Here is a 21221-nt window from a genome sequence, read left to right as displayed (position 1 = left end):
GTAGGTGTTATTTTGGATACAGCAAGGCTACACACCTCTTTGTTTTTGTTATAATTTCATGCAGTTTTTGTACTGTCTTTGCGTTTGATGTTAGAATTTGTATTACCCTCGTTGCCATTTTATTTCACAAAAAATACATAAAGTTAAAAAAAAGCAAAAAAATTGAAAACACAGTTCTAACATTATTTAAAAAAAAGCTTCTTCCCAGAACTGACTTTCATGGTTTAAAAAAACAGAAGCTGTATGTGTGTGTATATTTAAGAAAGGCTCTGTGTATGGGTGACTAAATAAGTGTACGGTGAGTGATTGAGTGCATGAGTGGGGTATGGGTGGGTGAGTGACTGCATGAGTGTTGTATGGGTGACTCAGTGAGTACATTAGTGCATCTACAGGAGAGTGAATGAGTGCATGAATATTGCATGGGTGAGTGACTGCAGCAGTAGTGCGTGTGTAATTGACAGTACATGCCTGGTGTATGGATGAGTAACTGAGTGTGTGACTGGTGCATTGGTAAGTGAATGAGTGCATGAGTGGTGTACGGGTGACTGAGTGACTGGATGAGTGATCTGTGGCTGACTGAGTGTGTTCATGAGTCTGTCTGCAGGTAGTGAATGAGTACATAAGTGGTATATGAATGTTTGAGTGAATGTATGAGTGGAGTTTGGGTGATTTACTTAGTGAGTGAGTGCTGTATGAGTAAGTAACGGAGTGCATGAGTGATGTACAAGTGAGTGAATGAGTGCTTGACTGATGTATGGGTGAGTGATTAAGTGCATGAGTGGTGTATGAGTGACTGAGTGAGTGAATTAGTGCATCTGCACATGAGTGAATGAGTGTATCAGTTGTGTATGGATGAGTAAGTGAGTGCATGCGTGTTGTATGGTCACTTAGTGCCTGTGTAAGGGGTTGTATGGTTGAGTGAGAGGGTGCATGAGAACTGCATGAGTGAGTGAGTGGGTGTGTAAATGGCTATAGACATGTGTGACTGTGTGAGTGCTTGTATATGTGAGTAAGATGGTTCATGAATAGCTTTATGGCTGTATGAAGAGTTGTATGAGTAACTATGGATGAGTGAGTGGGTGTGTGAATGGCTGAATGAGTGACTGAGTGACTCAGTGAGTGCATGTATAAGTGAGTGCAAGGGTGTATGAATAGCTGTATGACTAAGTGACTGGTTGTATGAATAAATGCATGGGCGAGTGAGTGGGTGGATGAATGGCTGAATGAGTGAGTGAGTGAGTGAGTGAGTGACTGTGAGTGTTTGTATGATTGAGCGAGAAGATGGATAAGTGGCTGCATGTCTGAGTGGCTTTGTTGTAGGTGTATGGGTGAGTGAGTGGTGTGTTAATGGCTGTATGAGTTAATGAGTGAGTGTGTGAGTGCTTGTATGACTGAGTTAGCGGATACATGCATGGCTGTATGAGTGAGTTAGTACCTGTGTGAGTGGCTGTTTGGTTGAGTGAGTGGCTGTGTAAGTGGCTGAATGGGGCAGTGAGTGGTTGTGTGAGTGGCTGTATGGGTGAGATGAGTGAATGAGAGGCTGCATGAGTAGATGTATGGCTGAGTTAGTGCCTGTGTGAGTGACTGTTTGGGTGAATGATTGGCTGTGTCAGTGGGTGTATAGAAGACTGAGTGATTGTGTGAGTAGCTGTATGGGTGAGTGAATAGTTGTGTGAGTGTCTGTATGGGAGAGTGAGTGCCTGTGTGAGTGGCTCTTTGGGTGAGTGAGTGCTAGCATGGGTGGCTGTAGGGGCGAGTGAGTGCTAGTGTGACTGGCTCTAGGGGTGTCTGAGTACTAGTGTGAATGGCTGTATGGGTGAGTGACTGGGTATGTGAATAACTGTATGGGTGAGTGAGTGAGAATGTTAGTGCTTGTATGACTAAGTGAGAGGGTACATTAGTGGTTGTATGGGTGAGTGAGTGGCTGTGTAAGTGGCTGTATGGGACAGTGAGTGGTTGTATAAGTGGCTGTGTGGGTGAGAGAATGGTTGTGTGAGTGGCTGTTTGGGTGAGAGAATGGTTGTGTGAGTGCCTGTATGGGAGAGTGAGTACCTGTATATGTGGCTCTATGGTTGAGTGAGTGCTAGTGTTAGTGCCTGTATGGGTGAGTGAATGCTATTATAAGTGGCTGTATGGTTGAGTGTGTTGGCGTGTGAATAGCTTTATGAGTGAGTGAGTGAGTGAATGTGTTAGTGTTTGTATGACTGAGTGAGAGGGTGGATGAGTGGCTGTATGGCTGAGTGACATGTATGAGTAGCTGTCTGGGTGACTGAGTGGGTGTGAGAATGGATGTATAAGAGAGTGAGTGAGTGAGTGCTTGTATGACTGAGTGAGAGGGTACATGAGTGGCTACATGGGTGAGTACGTGGCTGTGTGAGTAGCTGTTGGGTTGAGTGAGTGGCTGTATGGAACAGTGAGTGGTTGTGTGAGGGCCTGTATTGGTGAGTGAATGGTTGTGTGAGTGCCTGTATAGGAGAGTGAGTGTTTGTGTGAGTGACTGTATGGCTGAGTTAGTGCTAGTATGAGTGGCTGTATGGATGAGTGAGTGCTAGTGTGGGTGGCTGTATGGGTGAGTGGGTTGGTGTGTGAATAGCTGTATGAGCTGTATGAGTAAGTGACTGGCTGTGTTAGTCTATGTATAAGTCAGTAAGAAGGTGGATTTGTGGCTCCATGGGTGAGTCAGTGCCTATATGAGTAGCTGTTTGGTTAAGTGAGTTGCTGTGTGAGTGACAGTAATGGAGAGTGAGTGGTTGTGTGAGTGCCTGTATGGGTGAGTGAATGCTTGTGTGAGTGGCTGTATGGGTGAGTGAAAAGTTGTTTGAGTGCAATTATGATACAGTAAGGGCCTGTGTGACTGACTCTATGGGTGAGTGAGTACTTGTGTGAGTGACTGTATGGGCAAATGAGTGCTAGTCTGAGTGGCTGTATGGGTGAGATAGTGGCTGTGTAAGTGGGTGTATATGTTCGAGAGTATGTGAGTAACTGTATGGTGAGAGAGTTGTGACAGTGAGTGTATCTGTGAGTAAGTGGGTGAGGGCTATATCAGTGGCTGAGAGGGTATGTGAGTAGATTATGAGTGAGGGTATGGGTATGTAAGTGGCTGTTTCAGTGAATGAGCAGGCTGCAATTTACAGTATGAGTGAAAGAGTAGGTATGTTAGTGGTTCTATCGGTGACTGTTTCTCTGAGAGGCTGCATGGATAAGTGATTGCTTGTGTGTGTGTCTGTGTAAACAGGTCCTTGAATGCTTTAGTAAGTTGTTGTATGGCTGCCTAAAAATTGGTGGTATTACACTGAAAGTTTAAGTAGAAAATAGGCAGAAGAAAATAATGGAAAGGTATGGCAAAAGCAGTTTACATCTGAAAACACTCTACATGGATATCTCCCAACGCCATGCTCAAAAAGCCCAAAGCCGACCCCGAAGACCTCAAAAACTACCAGCTGATCTCCCTACTCCCCTTTCCTGCAAAGGTCATCGAGAGGATAGTCAACAGCCAACTATCTCACTTCCTAGAGGACAACAGCCTGCTTGACTTCTCCCGTTCTGGCTTTCGCAAGAACCACAGCACAGATACTGCCCTTATCGCTGCCACCGACGACATCAGGAGCAGGCTCGAAAAAGGGGAAACCGTTGCTCTGATCCTCCTCGACCTCTCCGCAGCCTTCGACACCATCTGTCACCACACACTTCGCACACGCCTCCACGACGTTGGAATCCGCCACAAAGCCCTGGACTGGCTCACATCCTTCCTCTCTGGCAGAACCCAAAGAGCCTGCCTCCCCCCGTTCCTGTCAAAAGCCACCAAGACCATCTGCGGAGTTCCCCAAGGGTCCTCCCTCAGCCCCACCCTCTTCAATGTCTAAATGGCACCGCTCGCGAACATTGTCCGATCCCACAGCCTCAGCATCATCTCCTACGTGGACGACACTCAGCTGATCCTCTCTCTCACGAAGGAACCCACAACCACTAAGACCAACCTCCACACCGGACTTTACACCATCGCCAACTGGATGGAGGCAAGCCACCTTAAACTGAACTCGGAGAAGACCGAGATCATCATCTTCGACTCCAACAAATGAGCATGGGACGACTCCTGGTGGCCTGCCATTCTGTCAGCCGCCCCAACCCCCACCACCCATGTTATGTTATGTTATAATTGTTTATATAGCGCCTAACTGCCCGAAGGCCTCGTAGCGCTTATGCTACCATAGCGGAAATGTACTATTTATGTTCGTGAAAGTGTTTAGGTTTTAAATAGCCAAGTCTTCAGGTCTTTCCTAAAAGAAGTCTCTTGTGAATTTGATCTTATATTGATAGGCAGGTTATTCCAGAGCAAAGCACCTTGATATGCCAATGATCTTCCTCCCCCCACCACCCATGCATGCAACCTTGGCTTCATACTGGACTCATCGCTCACTATGACCCAGCAAGTCAACGCCATCTCATCCTCATGTTTTAACACCCTTTGCATGCTTCGCAAGACCTTCAGATGATTCCCCGTTGAACCCAGAAGAACGGTCGCCCACGCCCTCGTCAACAGCAGACTCTACTACGGCAACGCCCACAATGGCCAAGCTCCAGAGCAAACTTCAGCGCATCCAGAACGCCTCTGCACGACTCATCCTCTACCTCCCTCACCACGAACACATCTCAGCTCACCTCAGAGACCTCCACTGGCTCCCCGTCAACAAAAGGATCATCTTCAAACTCCTAACCCACCCTCACAAAGCTCTCCATGACGCCGGACCTGCCTACCTCAACGAGCCTCTCAACTTCCACACCCCGACACGTCAGCTCTGCTCTGCCAACCTCGCCCTTACCACCGTCCCCCGCGTCCACCATACCACAGCCGGCGGCAGAGCCTTCTCCCACTTTGCCATCAAAACCTGGAACTCCCTCCCTGTCAACCGAAGTCTGACCCAGGACGTCCTGACCTTCAGGAAGCGCCTCAAGACCCGGATCTTTGAACAGTAGCACCCCCGCGCCTTGAGACCCTCCAAGCAATATGTCTATTATTGAGGAAGGAAGAAGTGTTTTGAAACATGTAACATCGTTCAACTGCAGTCCCTATTGAAAAAGAAAAAGAAGATAAATATATGGTAATATTTGATCTTCAAAGTAACACAAACATATGAATAGTCATTGCTTAGACTGCAGGACTGTATGACAATGTAGTAAGAATATAATTTTCACTTTTTTACTGCTTACAGTTTTTATACTTCTTCATTGTAAACAATTGTTTGGATAACGCATTATCTTCAAACAGTGGGGAAAAAACAATCAATGGATTATTTAAAAAAAACAAAGCTTCCAAGTAGATCAATACAAATAAGTGATACCATGCATTGCAATCACTAAATTCATGAATTAATGGCTTTCTCTAGAGTTACAATAGTAATCTAAACAATCATATTTTTCACACTGTCCCTATATGATTACATCTAGTACAATATCGGAAATAAATGTAAAGCACTATTGAATTATAAGGATCCTTTGGAAAACATTATCCTTGGTAGGCCAAATTATGCTTAAACTGTTCATGATCCATGTAAACAAAATCCCACTACATTTTTCCCACAATTAGAATGTAGAAGGTTGGTTGGAGAAACAAAAGGAGACATTCTTTTTAGTTTTGAAGGCATTTTTTTGGTTTAAACTTAAGGCTGCTGTAATTGGAGTATGTCCATCCAGTTTCAGATTTTAATTAGAGAATATTTTATTGAATTGTTGTATTAACTCCCTTCTGGAGCATTAAAAAGTATTGATTTTTGAAGATGTTTTTGTAAAACATTATCCTTAGTAGGCTGAATAATGTCTAAAAAAGAGGGAACACCGTAAGCCACTTTTTTAACCAGAAATACTCCTTTGAACTTCGGTTGAAGAAAGAAAAGTGTGGTAGTTTGAATGGAAGTTTTGGGGTGTATTTTAGGTTGATATCATTGCATTTTGCCCATCCAGTTTCACTCCTTAAATAGACACTGTAGTGTACAGAAGTTGTATCAACTCCTTCATGAAAGATGGTAGCCAAAGCAGTAAATGTTCTTCATAAAAGTAATATTTGTCCAGCTTTGAAGCTGTAATTTGAGTTTCAAATTTGGAACCATCCGCTCTGCATTGTTGTAGCATTACTATAATGTATTTTCCAGTTCTCAGTAAAAACTATGTAGACATAATATATGAACTGAAGTTTGGACAGGTCATATTCTGGCTAGCATTTCTGTACAATTTCAGTTTCAGAACATGGTAGTGTTAAGTAGAGAAATTGTTCAGAATTAATTACAGTGCTAGATGTGAAAGAAGAATCTTCACAGTCATGGTTCCATTTGTAACTTTTTTCTAAGACTCCAAGGATGACATAATAAATTCTTGTGTGTCGTGTTGAGTGTTAAGAGTAAACATTATTGATCTTCTACATGTATCCAGCATTTTCCAATTTCTCTTCTTGGCACCATCTGTGTTGTCCTTCTGTGCATTTTTTTCTTGAAGACCTGTAGACTGTTTTGTAACCTTCAGTTTGGAAAGATTATCCACTTCTCATAAATAGGGTACTGACCTAACTGTGGAGCGTACAGATTTCTTAACCAATTGTATTCTCTTACACAACTTGCATTAGCACTAACGTTCTTCTCATCAAAGTCAATAAAAAACAAACTGGACAATGTTTTATTTCACAACAATGCTACATATGACATTCCTTCTATGAATACAGAATTTCCAACATTAACAAAAGCTGCATGTACACTTAAACCTTCAGATTTATAGATAGTTACAACATGTACCATAAGAGGGGGAACTGTTGCTGCCTGATATATACGTTTTTTATAAGTAAAAACATACAATACATCGGCCAACATTCTTCACATCATCTGTCGATGCCAAATATTCTACCTCTTCTCTATTTGGAAAATGAATGAAATCAATAACTTTACCCCTTGCACCGTTTACTAAGCCTTCCTCAACATTTTAAATTATGTCGCAAAATAACTCAACAATTTTTGCAGATATGTAAACCCTTTTCTAATCATGCTGTCTTGGATACAGATTTCTCCAAACAATCCAATAGTGCTTGCAGTTTCTGATTCCCTGATATTCCATTGTATCAATAGCTGTGATTTCCAAAATATCTTCTTTCTCCAGTTGTAGTAATTTTTCAATAAATTTGAAGCACTCTTGAAATGTTTGCATTAAACAAACTATAGATTTATTTTCTTTAATTAACATGAACATTAGTTCTGCTGCTGTAATATTAGATGGAAACAGATTATTGATAAGGCAGCTTTTCAAAGCATGTTTCATGTCTTTTGTGAGCACTCCCACTCTTATGTCTTTCAGTATATCTCCATGTTCCATATCACATGCCTCATGCATGTTTTTCACTAATTCTTTGTATTCAAAGTTTAACAAAATATTCATGTTGCCAATACTTCCCAGAGAATTTATTGTTTTATTATGCAAACGTGTTTTGAAAACAGGTTGTCCTTTTACAGGGGTAACTTGGAGTAAGACAACAAACACAATTAAATGCTTTCCTCCAAAGAGTACATAATAGTTTGTTCTTAACATCTGCTGCATGTTTAAGTGTATGTAGGTAAGCATTATGTTCAATACCATGCTGACTTCATCAATGATTAGAAGCTTCAGTTTTTTCAATACTCTTGCCCCCTCATGACTAGTGTCACCAGATATTTTTTGGTATTTAAGTTTGTTGTCATGTTCAACAGGTAGTATTAATAGTCGATGTAGAGTAATTCCTTGAATGCTGTATGCAGCTAATCCTGTTGGTGCAGTAGCTATACATTACAGAGAACTATGGGCCAGATGTAGCAAAGGGTTTTACCCATTCTGTGTCTATGGGAAAATGTGTTCGTACATATGGCCCTATGTACTCTATATGTGCCTTGGTAAAATTATTATAAGAAACTGGCATGGTTAAGGGTGAAATATTTATGTTAAATAGTGTGTTGTTGAGCTCATTTAATTTGATTTTAAAATGTTCAAAGACTCATCAAATTGGTATACCTCTGGTAGGCCAGAGCGATAAGAATGTAAAAGTGGGGAGGGCTGAGAAGTTAGTTATGCAGTGGCGGTTTCTTTATTGGGACACCGGGGGCATTGCCCCTCTATTTTTTTTTTTATGCCCCATATTAAATGATTACTTTTGAAGTATTCCATTTTTATTAGCTGCACTGCGCAGCGGATCAGAGTGAAGTTTGCAGTTTTGCTGGGAGAGTGAAGGTGGTGGGCGGAGTTAAATGTGGGTGGGGGCTGGAGCATGAATTGTTGAGAAACACCAGGTTGAGATGGGCCTCCTGGGGGTGAAGTGTACATGTACATGTCGTGTTGGACATGTGCCTTGCTTAGCCCACCATGACATGCGCATTTCAACCCTAGCCTATCTGTACTGATAAGAGTGCGCAGGACTTGCTGTCAGAGCCTCCAAGTCTCCAAAGGAACATTGGCAGGCCCTGACTGAGCCAGTGCTCACACTGCACTCATGTTGTTTATAGCAAGGGAGCAGTGTCTCGATTGGCTCAGGGGCTGCAGGGGTGGGGCAGGAACTGGAGGGCAGAGCTGCTGGTCACAATGCACGTGACACGCTAGGATGAAGTGTGACGAGTCACGGGTGTTCTTCTCTGAGATGGACTGATAGTGATTGTTTGAGGTAGTCTAAGAATTAAGTTAATACTTAAATCCATGGCGTTTTGCCTGCTGCCATACGTGGGAAATGTGGAGGTCCTAGTTTTGAAAGTTCATGAAACATATCAGTCGATTAATGCACCTGCTCTTAAGAGCTGTAAGCAATCTGTTGCATTTTTGTTGCACTTTAGTTGAGAAGCTTGAAGGAGGAACATGTGGCACGCCTCACCCCTGATGGCAGCTATCTCCATTCCTAAAAGGTATCACCTGGCTTTTTATTTAACAAAACGGAAACACATTTTCTGTAACTACATATTTTAGACAGAACATGCAAATGGCGATAATAGTATCTTTTAAAGTTGTTTCTCAGAAAGTCTGCCACTTCAGATAAATTCCTGGAGTGCAACCCACTGATCTCCTTTCAACGAGGAAACATCTGTGTATGCCAGGGATAATAGTTTGTAAGATTTCTAGACAGGGCTGTGAGTTATAAGACAAATATTGCGACCAATTTCATTTACTGAGCTCCTTTATTCATTTATTAAACATTAGTTTTAATTAGTCACAACAAATTGAGGGTAGCACGTTTAAAGTGTTCCTCGGATTACATTTGCCCCTGTGCCATGTTTTACTTTTCAGCAGTGCTACTTTCAGCTCACTAATTAGCTTCTATTTTCCTAAGTATATGTGAGAACTTAAGTTTCATTTCCATCTGCATGAAAGAAGTTTAGTTTATGGCTCTACCTGAATTCCATAATTTTATTTTGTCTGGCTCCTATATGCTTTCCAGCCTCTGGCTCTGACGCAGTACACTCTAGGCAAGATTTACTCTTCCGTTTGTAACTGGGTGTCTGAGATTCAAAGCTTTGCTGATGGGACCATAGATTGAGCCTGTCCCTTGTATGCATTTAGTGGCAGGCAGAGCCACTGGTATTATATGGTTTTGCTGCTGCAGCGTTTTCATGACATTTATAGATTTGCCCCTTTTGCACCATGATCTGCAAACGGATCAAAAGTTACTAATAATGTCACTGATTTAGTTCCTGTTTATATCTCACATGTTTTACTTAATCTTCCATTTCTCCAGAGTGCTCACTATTTACAGGATGTTGTATTTCTGTATTTTTTGAGTAGCTTATATCTTTTGTACAGTGTATACTTTGAACTGAGTCGTCTTCAGGTGTTTTTAACTGGCCACCATTCAGAGCTCTGGAGCAAAGGCTGCAAGCAGTGCAGATTTCTCAAAGTGCATCTCAGTGGGTCAAAATGGTGTTCAGAATACTTGGTCCTCCTATTCCCAGCCTCTCTGCTGAACAAACAGAGCAATGGTCACTTATTCCAGTTACAAGTGTGATTCTATGCAAATGTGTGTGAAGGAGGTACACAGTTGCCAAAATACTGAGAAGGCAAAAGTATATGGAAATGCAGTGCTTATAGGCGAGTCGGTAGGTTGTGTGTTTGTGGATTGTCAAAAAGAAGGATATGCAATAAGGTGCATTCAGGATTCAGTGAAAGGGGGCTGCTGAAGATGATAAGACATGCTTATGGATGAGATGTGGAGAGAAAAGGGTGCATATGTCTAAAGTAGAATAAGCAGAGTGGGCATTATAGAGACAACTTAAAAACCACTGCCCCTTTCACAGGCCTAAGTGATGATTAATTCATAGAATCACTGCATTATTATCTCATTCTTTTATGAGGTTCTCTGGTTATACTGAATAAGCAGCTACCTGTGTCATTATCATATGAAATCTCTTTATTGATGGCATAACTACACTTTCACAATTGCTTTATTAACTTGCTTGCTTTCTCAATTTTGCTGGTAAATGCACCATTTGCCCACTTTTTAAAAAAAATGTTCCCAGGGGGAGAACCTCCAGCCACCTCCGAACCCTCTTTTTGACGGTCAGGCTCACTCGCTCCACACAGGGCACGCATTCCCAAACTTTTACGCCCCACCAGTTTCAAATGTCACCAGCTGCCACTGTTGTTATGGAAATGAAATAATAAAGCACAAAAACGGCAGTGCAGGGATGTAAGAGCTATAAGTGAGTGACTGAAAGAAATGAGACAAAAGGTTGATTTTAAGCATCTCTCTACTTCTTCCGGGTTTTCAGCAGGTTTGACTTTTCTCTTAGGGGACAAAGCAGAAAATTCCACTTCCTTAGGGCTTGCACTGTGAAACTGGATCTGCCAACACTTTAGTTAAGGCTTGATGTACCACAGGGTTTTTCCCAACTCTTGTCCATGGATAAATGCTTTGATACATAAAGGCCTTAGGGCCTGATTTAGAGTTTGGTGGACGGGTTACTCCATCACAATGTGATGGATATTCCATCCACCTTATTACAAGTGTCGGTGGATACACTGCATTTGCAATAAGACAGACGGGATATCCTACACGTTGTGATGAAATAACCTGTGTGCCAAAGTCACATCAGGCCTGATTGTGTACGTGTCTTAGGTCGGGTCAAACAGTTTTCAAACCACACAAACAAAGCAATAGCTTAAATCATCGAACTGCAAAGATTAATTTATTTCCATGACTCTCACACAGTAATCCACTTAACATAATATATGGCTTTGAATATTATCCCATGTAGAGAACAAAATCGTAAAGATTACAAAAGAACGATAAGTTAGACAGAAGAGGTAAGTAGAGGTCAAAAATGATATGTGGATTAAAAACATTTGCTAAATAAAATAGCGTTCATTCCTATTTACTCAAAAGAAAAATAACCATTTGACACGATAATGAATCTATTGACGAACACCCTGATTGGATCTGTCATACTTATCAGTATAGCCTTGAGGCAATTTATACTTACTGCAGACAAACGCAAAACTTCATCACCAAGGTCGGCTTTCAATTTCCGAAGAATGTTTTGCACTGCTTTGCAGGGGCCGGTCCATTCTTGATGTATATCTACTACTGAAAGAGTAACATGATATTTCTTTTAACGTGTATCTATTACGGTAAATTCATTTATGTTGCCTACTGCATGACATCTCATTCCCTGCAACATAAGCATCACCCACAATTGGAATGCTTTATTTATTTCATGTGTTTATCATTCTTTTATTGCGTACTAGGCCAGTGGAAAGAGCACATTTTATTACAAATTAAATACTAAACATATCATAACAGACTGAGATAGACTCGAGCTGACAATAGGTGATACAAGAACAGAGCTACAGAAAACGAGAGGTTGGCAAAAGGGCTTGAAGCGATAACAAAAAGAGACTGTGAGGTTGGCAAAGATCAAGGTTCATCTTGTAGGATCAGAAGAAGAGAGTGCATGAAAGGAGGCGCATCTTGGTTTCACCCTGAAAGAGTTACCTAATGCTAAATGCAACAAAATGCAGAAAAGTGAAAGACTGGAGAAGAGAAATGAAGTGAACTTAAACTTCATCAGAGTGAGAGCCTGGGATATAAATTAAAGTCCTTAAAGGGGTGACGAGAAATAGAAGAGGTGTATATAAAGAATAACCAAGCAGGGTGTTCAACCTTTGAGAGTTGGGATGAAGTTTAAACAAATGAGTTTTCAATTTCTCGCGGCATTGTACTAACGATTTGGGACTTTTCAGCTCGACTAGCAGAGATCCTCTCGTCAGACCAGAGTAGGTAGGAGCTTGTACAGGCTTGCAACATCCATGTTAGCAGTGAAGCTCACGGGCATAAGGCCCGGAGGCAGATAGAATTGAGAGAGTTCCTCCTAGGGGTAAAGCAGTTGGGATTATGCAAGGATGTCAGACTTGGTTTAGTACATGTGGCCTGTACACTGTTGAGGTGCAGGGTCCTTAGTCCGGATCAAGCCACCCATACACGTAGAAACAATAAGTAATTCGCTGCTCCCACAGTGTGATTTTGCTGAACTGACGATGGTGGCCCACTCTCACCAGTTCAACACGCATACTATTCAAATAGAGAACAATAAAGCATTGTTTTTCTCAGATCTGTGTTCATTTTTTACTGAATTCAGTTGGTAAATACAATATTATTTGTTCCTAGAATTAGGTTGAGTCAATTTAATAAATGACCACAGCGCTGGCTTAATGATCCACAACCTGGACAAACAAAAAGAAGGAGGGTAGTAGGTGAGGCCATGAAGTAGGAAGCAGGCTAATGCCACAGTCCCTTACTATATCTGATGATTTCCATTACTCACAAATGTGTCACTTCACTGTGCCCGAATCCAAAACCCACACTCTATAATTGCACGGCCATTTTGTATTTTATAACTGTTTCACATTAGTTACATTTCAAACAGCAATACACAAAGTTAGGGAAATGATTCTTAGGTACTGTGTTGTGGGTCCATGTAGGAAGTTGGCTCTGTATGTACTATTTCAAAGTAAGAAATAGCATGCACAGAGTCCAAGGGTTCCCCTTAGAGGTAAGATAGTGGCAAAAAGAGATAATTCTAATGCTCTATTTTGTGGTAGTGTGGTCGAGCAGAAGGCTTATCAGAGGGTAGTGTTAAGCATTTGTTGTACACACACAGGCAATAAATGAGGAACACACACTCAAAGACAATTTCAGGCCAATAGGTTTTTGTATAGAAAAATATATTTTCTTAGTTTATTTTAAGAACCACAGGTTCAAGATTTACAAACAATACTTTAAATGAAAGGTATTTCACTTAGGAACTTTAGGAACTTTGAATTAGCAAAATAGCATATACAGTTTTCACACAAATGGCAATAAGCTATTTTAAAACTGGACACAGTGCAATTTTCAACAGTTCCTGGGGGAGGTAAGTGTTTGTTAGTTTTGCAGGTAAGTAAACCACCTACAGGGTTCAAAGTTGGGTCCAAGGTAGCCCACCGTTGGGGGTTCAGGGCAACCCCAAAGTTACAACACCAGCAGCTCAGGGCCCATCAGGTGCAGAGGTCAAAGTGGTGCCCAAAACGCATAGGCTTCAATGGAGAAGTGGGTGCCCCGGTTCCAGTCTGCCAGCAGGTAAGTACTCGCGTCTTCGGAGGGCAGACCAGGGGGGTTTTGTAGGGCACCGGGGGGGGGGACACAAGTCAGCACAAAAAGTACACCCTCAGCGGCACGGGGCGGCCGGGTGCAGTGTGCAAACAGGCGTCGGGTTCGCAATAGGTTTCAATGGGAGACCAAGGGGTCTCATCAGCGATGCAGGCAGGCAAGGGAGGGGGGCTCCTCGGGGTAGCCACCACCTGGGCAAGGGAGAGGGCCACCTGGGGGTCGCTCCTGCACTGGAGGTCGGATCCTTCAGGTCCTGGGAGTGTCTTTACCAGGCGTTGGGTCTTTGAAGCAGGCAGTCGCGGTCAGGGGAGCCTCGGAATTCCCTCTGCAGGCGTCGCTGTGGGGGCACAGGGGGGTCAACTCTGGCTACTCACGGTCTCGTAGTCACCGGGGAGTCCTCCCTGTGGTGTTTGTTCTCCACAAGTCGAGCCGGGGGCGTCGGATGCAGAGTGCAAAGTCGCACGCTTCCGGCGGAAAACGTGTGTTGTTTCAAAGTTGCTTCTTTGTTGCAAAGTTGCAGTCTTTGTGGGGCAGAGCCGCTGTCCTCTGGAGTTCTTGGTCCTTCTAGATGCAGGGTAGTCCTCTGAGGCTTCAGAGGTCGCTGGACCCTGTGGAACGCGTCGCTGGAGCAGTGTCTTTAGAAGTGGGGAGACAGGTAGGTAGAGCTGGGGCCAAAGCAGTTGGTGTCTCCGTCTTCTCTGCAGGTTTTCAGCTCAGCAGTCCTTCTTCTTCTTAGGTTGCAGGAATCTATCTTGCTGTGTTCTGGGGCCCCCTAAATACTCGATTTAGGGGTGTGTTTAGGTCTGTGGGGTTAGTAGCCAATGGCTACTAGCCCTGAGGGTGGCTACACCCTCTTTGTGCCTCCTCCCTGAGGGGAGGGGGGCACATCCCTAATCCTATTGGGGGAATCCTCCATCTGCAAGATGGAAGATTTCTAAAAGTCAGAGTCACCTCAGCTCAGGACACCTTAGGGGCTGTCCTGACTGGCCAGTGACTCCTCCTTGTTTTTCTCATTATCTCCTCCGGCCTTGCCGCCAAAGTGGGGCCGTGGCCGGAGGGGGCGGGCAACTCCACTAGCTGGAGTGCCCTGGGGTGCTGTAACAAAGGGGGTGAGCCTTTGAGGCTCACCGCCAGGTGTTACAGTTCCTGCAGGGGGAGGTGAGAAGCACCTCCACCCAGTACAGGCTTTGTTACTAGCCACAGAGTGACAAAGGCACTCTCCCCATGTGGCCAGCAACATGTCTGGTGTGTGGCAGGCTGCTGAAACTAGTCAGCCTACACTGGTAGTCGGTTAAGGTTTCAGGGGGCACCTCTAAGTTGCCCTCTGGGGTGTATGCTACAATGAAATGTACACTGGCATCAGTGTGCATTTATTGTGCTGAGAAGTTTGATACCAAACTTCACAGTTTTCAGTGTAGCCATTATGGTGCTGTGGAGTTTGTGCATGACAGATTCCCATACCATATACTCTTATGGCTACCCTGCACTTACAATGTCTAAGGTTTTGCTTAGACACTGTAGGGGCATAGTGCGCATGCACTTATGCCCTCACCTATGGTATAGTGCACCCTGCCTTAGGGCTGTAAGGCCTGCTAGAGGGGTGACTTATCTATACCTATAGGCAGTGTGAGGTTGGCATGGCACCCTGAGGGGAGTGCCATGTCGACTGAGTCTTTTTATCCCCACTAGCACACACAAGCTGGCAAGCAGTGTGTCTGTGCAAAGTGAGGGGTCCCCAGGGTGGCATAAGATATGCTGCAGCCCTTAGAGACCTTCCCTGGCATCAGGGCCCTTGGTACCAGGGGTACCAGTTACAAGGGACTTACCTGGATGCCAGGGTGGGCCAATTGTGGAATCAAAAGTACAGGTTAGGGAAAGAACACTGGTGCAGGGGCCTGACTAGCAGGCCTCAGCACACTTTCAAATCATAACTTGGCATCAGCAAAGGCAAAAAGTCAGGGGGTAACCATGCCAAGGAGGCATTTCCTTACACAATCCCCCCCCCAAACGAAAGAGGATGAGACTAACCTTTCCCAAGAGAGTATTCATTTTCTAAGTGGAAGAACCTGGAAAGGCCATCTGCATTGGCATGGGCAGTCCCAGGTCTGTGTTCCACTATAAAGTCCATTCCCTTTAGGGAGATGGACCACCTCAACAGTTTTGGATTTTCACCTTTTGTGAGAAAACAGGGCTGATTGCAGAGGCCCCCTAACTTTTTGCCCCCATGTTCCACTTTTTGCTGGTGTTTTCCTGACTCTGATGGTGCCCTGGGTACTGCTAACCAGTCCCAGGGCCTGTGCTCTGTGTAAAATGGATATGCAAATTAGGCTAATCATAATTGTCTAAGTTAACCTACCTATAAGTCCCTAGTATATGGTGGGGCATGTAGGTTTAGGGACCACAGCATAGGTGGTGCACCCATAGGTGCACTGCTGAGGTGCCCAGTGTCATTTTAAAGGCAGGCCTGCCTTGCTGGCTGCTTTTGAATTAAAGTTATATGCAAATTTGACTTTGGAATTAAAAGTAGTTCCAAAGTCTTAAACTACCTTATTTTTACATATAAGTCACCCCTAAGGTGTGCCCTATGTGCCCCTAGGGCTGGGTGCCATGTAACTATAAGCAGGGACTTTATAAAAATAGTTTTATAAGCCCTGGTGAGGTAAAAACAGCCAAATTCGTTTTTCCCTCATGGTTGTAAATGGCCTTCATAGGCTAGAATGGGGAGACTTTATTTTAATTTTTAAAGTCTCCTTAAATGATGCATACCAAGAGTTTGGTATCAAATTAATCGTTGTAATAAATCCCACAACTTCCAGTTGTGGGATTTAATATAACTTGTTCAGGTAAAGCGTTTTAAACTTTACCTGAAAAGTTGCCAATTTCAGCCCTGCATTGTTTTTGCTGCTATGCTCTGATTGGCCAGCTCTAGGAGCTTGGCCAAGCTGCCTTGATGAGGTGTGAAGTGGCCTGGCTTCACAAAAAGGAATGTGCCTGTGGGAGGGAATCTCCCCTCAGCAGATGGTGAGGCAGGAAGGGGGAGGGCTGCCAAACTGGTCTTCAAAGGCAGAGAAGGACATTTGGAACAACCAGCAACACCCCCACATCCTGCAACCCCAGACAACTAGGTGCCCCCTTGATTAGATTAGGAGCGGGCAGGAGAGGGGTGTGTTTATGATTTTTAGCCACACCAGTGGGTAGGCTCAGCCAGATGTAACCTCCAAAAATCAGATTCAGCCATGATGGATTTTTAGAGAATGTTGCCTCCTGGGATTGATTTTTGCCACACTTCCCAGGAAGTGGTCATCACAGGGGGAAGGACCCTGCACCTGATTGGAGAACCAGGACCCCCCTGCTTTTCATCCAGGAGGAAGGATAAAACTGGCATACCTGCACCCACACCTCAGTTCCCTACCACATCCAACAAGGAAGAACAACAGAAGAAGAAGGACTGCCCTGCTGGACCCCTGGCCTGCACCTGGAACCTGCACTCAGAAGGACTGCACCAGCTGCACACTTGGGCTTCACCACATGAAGGACTTTGCCTGGCTTCAACTGGTTCAAGGAGGGACTCCCTGTTTGCTACAGGTGAAAAATTGCTATCCAGAGTCCCCTGCACCAACTCCTGAAGAAAGCGACCAGCTGACCACTGTCCAGTGGCCAAAAAGGAGTTTGAGCCAGGTGCATTCTGGGAGTTGTAGTCTGCACCCCCCAAGGACCATCTCAGAACTTCTGGACCCTTGGGGTGAGCTGTGGACCCCAAAAAAAACCTTAAAGGGACATCTGGGAGAAGCCCCAGAAGTTTGGAGAAGTTTGGACAACTTTTGAAAAAAAGCTCCATAGAGGGACCGACCCGCCGCGGCAACTGACCCCCATACCGCTTCGCCCGCCAGGAACAGGATGGCGGTATGGGGTGTCGTGGGGCCCCCGTAAGAGGGCCCCACCCTGAATTTAAGTGTCTGCTTAGCAGACACTGAAATTCGCGACGAGTGCTACTGCACCCGTCGCACATCCTCCACTCCGCCGGGTCCATTCGGAGCCGGCATCCTCATGGAGGGGTGTTTCCCACTGGGCTGGCGGGCGGACTTTTGGCAGTCGCCCGCCAGCCCAGTGGGAAACCCAGAATACCCGCGGCGGTCTTTTGACCGCGCAGCGGTATTCTGGCGGTTCCCTCCCGCCGGGGTCAGAATGACCCCCTAAGTCCGAAGGTAAAAAGTTGACTGGGACCTCCCAGCCAGCGTATCCGAGAAGGGCTCCATGGACATCGGATCAAGATCCAGGTTTACCCCGGTTGAAGGATTTTCACCTTGAAAAAACTACTAAGTCCGAAGGTAAAAATCTCCACCGAGGATTCCAGCATCGCATATCCGGAGAAGGGCTCCAGGAGGTCGGATTGGACTGGCAGGTTCGTCCAGCTGAAGATTAACTTTTAACCAAGGCCTCCCGCAGCCTGTAGCCGAGCAGGGCTCTATCGCGGTCGGCCTGAAACTTTGACTTTGCCCCGGTCGAGGTGCAACCAGATGACCCGATTGGCGCGTTTTGTTTCTAGGTGCTAAAAAAAAAAAAAATCTTTAAAAATTCATATCTCCGGTTCCCCTTATCCGATTTTATTCGTTTTGGTGTCATTTTAAAGATAAAAATATAATCTATTTTCATAAATTAGTTTTGGATTTTTAAACTGTTTCCTGTGTTTTATTTAAATACTGTTTGTGATATTTGAATGCTTTACACTCTGTCTCCTAAGTTAAGCCTTGACGCTCGTTGCCAAGCTACCAAGGGTTGAGCTGGGGTTAATTTACTGAGACCTAACCAGACCTTAGTGGAGGTTAGTGGCCTATTGCTAAGCATAGGTACCTACCTGCCCTTACCAATAACCCATTTTCAAACACCTTTCATTTGCATTAGCCATCTGAGAGGTCTGTGGTCAGTCTGAACTACAAAGTGAGTACCAAAGAGATATGGTCTCAGCTTCTTCAGGGACCAAACCACAGCAAAGGCCTCCCTCTCAATGGCACTCCAACGCTGCTCCCTGGGGAGTAACCTCCTGCTAATTAAAGCAACAGGCTGGTCAAGGCCATCATCATTTGTTTGGGACAAAACTGCCCCTATCCCATGTTCAGAGGCATCAGTCTGCACAATTAACTGCTTGGAGTAATCTGGAGCTTTGAGAACTGGTGCTGTGCACATTGCTTGTTTCAGGGTGTCAAAGGCCTGTTGGCATTCTACAGTCCAGTTTACCTTCTTGGGCATTTTCTTGGAGGTAAGTTCTGTGAGGGGTGTCACTATAGATCCATATCCCTTCACAAACCTCCTGTAGTACCCAGTCAAGCCAAGGAATGCCCTGATTTGAGTCTGGGTTTTTGGAGCTGCCCAGTCCAGAATAGTCTGGATCTTAGGCTGGAGTGGCTGAACTTGGCCTCCACCTACAAGGTGTCCCAAGTAAACCACAGTTCCCTGCCCTATCTGGCATTTGGATGCCTTGATAGAGAGGCCTGCTGCTTGCAGAGCCTTCAAAACCTTCTTCAGGTGGACCAGGTGATCCTGCCAGCTGGAGCTAAAGACAGCAATATCGTCAAGATAAGCTGCACTAAAGGACTCCAAGCCAGCAAGGACTTGATTCACCAACCTTTGGAAGGTGGCAGGGGCATTCTTTAAACCAAAGGGCATAACAGTAAACTGATAATGCCCATCAGGTGTGGAGAATGCTATCTTTTCTTTTGCTCCTGGTGCCATTTTCATTTGCCAGTACCCTGCTGTCAAGTCAAAGGTACTTAAGTATTTGGCAGCACCTAGTTTGTCTATCAATTCATCTGCCCTTGGAATGGGATGGGCATCTGTCTTGGTGACAGAATTAAGTCCTCTGTAGTCCACACAAAACCTCATCTCTCTCTTTCCATCCTTGGTGTGAGTTTTGGGGACTAAGACCACTAGGCTAGCCCAGGGGCTTTCAGAGTTCTCAATGACTACCAATTCCAGCATCTTGTGGACTTCCACTTTGATGCTTTCCTTAACTTGGTCAGACTGTCTGAAAATTTTGTTTTTGACAGGCATGCTGTCTCCTGTGCCCACATCATGGGTACACAGGTGTGTCTAACCAGGGGTTAGGGAAAAGAGCTCAGCAAACTGTTGCAGGACCTTCCTACAGTCAGATTGCTGTTGGCCAGAGAAGGTGTCTGAATAGATCACTCCATCTACTGAACCATCTTTAGGGTCTGTGGAGAGGAGATCAGGGAGAGGTTCACTCTCAGCTTCCTGGTCCTCATCTGTTACCATCAACAGATTCACATCTGCCCTGTCATGGAAGAGTTTGAGGCAGTTCACATGGATCACCCTTTTGGGGGTCCTGCTAGTTCCTAGGTCTACCAGGTAGGTGACCTGACTCTTCCTTTCTAGCACTGGGTAAGGGCCACTCCATCTGTCCTGAAGTGCCCTGGGAGCCACAGGCTCCAGAACCCAGACTTTCTGCCCTGGCTGAAACTCAACCATAGCAGCCTTTTGGTCATGCCAAAACTTCTGGAGTTGTTGGCTGGCCTCAAGGTTTTTGCTTGCCTTTTCCATATACTCTGCCATCCTTGAACGTAGGCCTAGTACATAGTCCACTATATCTTGTTTAGGCTCATGAAGACGTCTCTCCCAACCTTCTTTTACAAGAGCTAGTGGTCCCCTTACAGGATGGCCAAACAGAAGTTCAAAGGGGGAAAACCCTACTCCCTTCTGAGGCACCTCTCTGTAGGCGAAAAGCAGACATGGCAAGAGGACATCCCATCTCCTTTTGAGTTTTTCAGGGAGCCCCATGACCATGCCTTTCAATGTCTTGTTAAATCTTTCAACAAGACCATTGGTTTGTGGATGGTATGTTGTGGTGAATTTGTAAGTCACCCCACACTCATTCCACATGTGTTTCAGGTATGCTGACATGAAGTTGGTACCTCTGTCAGACACCACCTCCTTAGGAAATCCCACTCTGGTAAAAACTCCAATGAGTGCTTTGGCTACTGCAGGGGCAGTAGTCGACCTAAGGGGAATTGCTTCAGGGTATCTAGTAGCATGATCCACCACTACTAGTATGTATTGGTTCCCTGAGGCTGTGGGAGGTTCAAGTGGACCCACTATGTCCACACCCACTCTTTCAAAGGGGACCCCCACCACTGGAAGTTGAATGAGGGAGGCCTTTGGGTGTCCACCTGTCTTACCACTGGCTTGACAGGTGGCACAGGAGATACAAAACTCCTTGACCTTCTGGGACATGTTGGGCCAATAGAAGTGGTTGACTAATCTCTCCCACGTCTTGGTCTGTCCCAAATGCCCAGCAAGAGGAATATCATGAGCTAAGGTCAGAATGAACTCTCTAAACTCCTGAGGCACTACCACTCTCCTAGTGGCACCAGGTTTGGGATCTCTTGCCTCAGTGTAAAGGAGTCCATCTACCCAATAGACTCTATGGGGGTCATTCCGACCCTGGCGGTAAAAATTGCCAGGGTCGCGGATGACGGAAGCACAGCCAACAGGCTGGCGGTGCTTCCTGGGCCATTCTGACCGCGGCGGTAAAGCCGCGGTCAGAAAACCGGGTCCGGCGGTTTCCCGCCGGATTTCC

The sequence above is a fragment of the Pleurodeles waltl genome, chromosome 2_1 (assembly GCF_031143425.1).
Source record: "Pleurodeles waltl isolate 20211129_DDA chromosome 2_1, aPleWal1.hap1.20221129, whole genome shotgun sequence".
Lineage (NCBI taxonomy): Eukaryota > Metazoa > Chordata > Amphibia > Caudata > Salamandridae > Pleurodeles > Pleurodeles waltl.
This window is presented reverse-complemented; position numbering follows the sequence as displayed.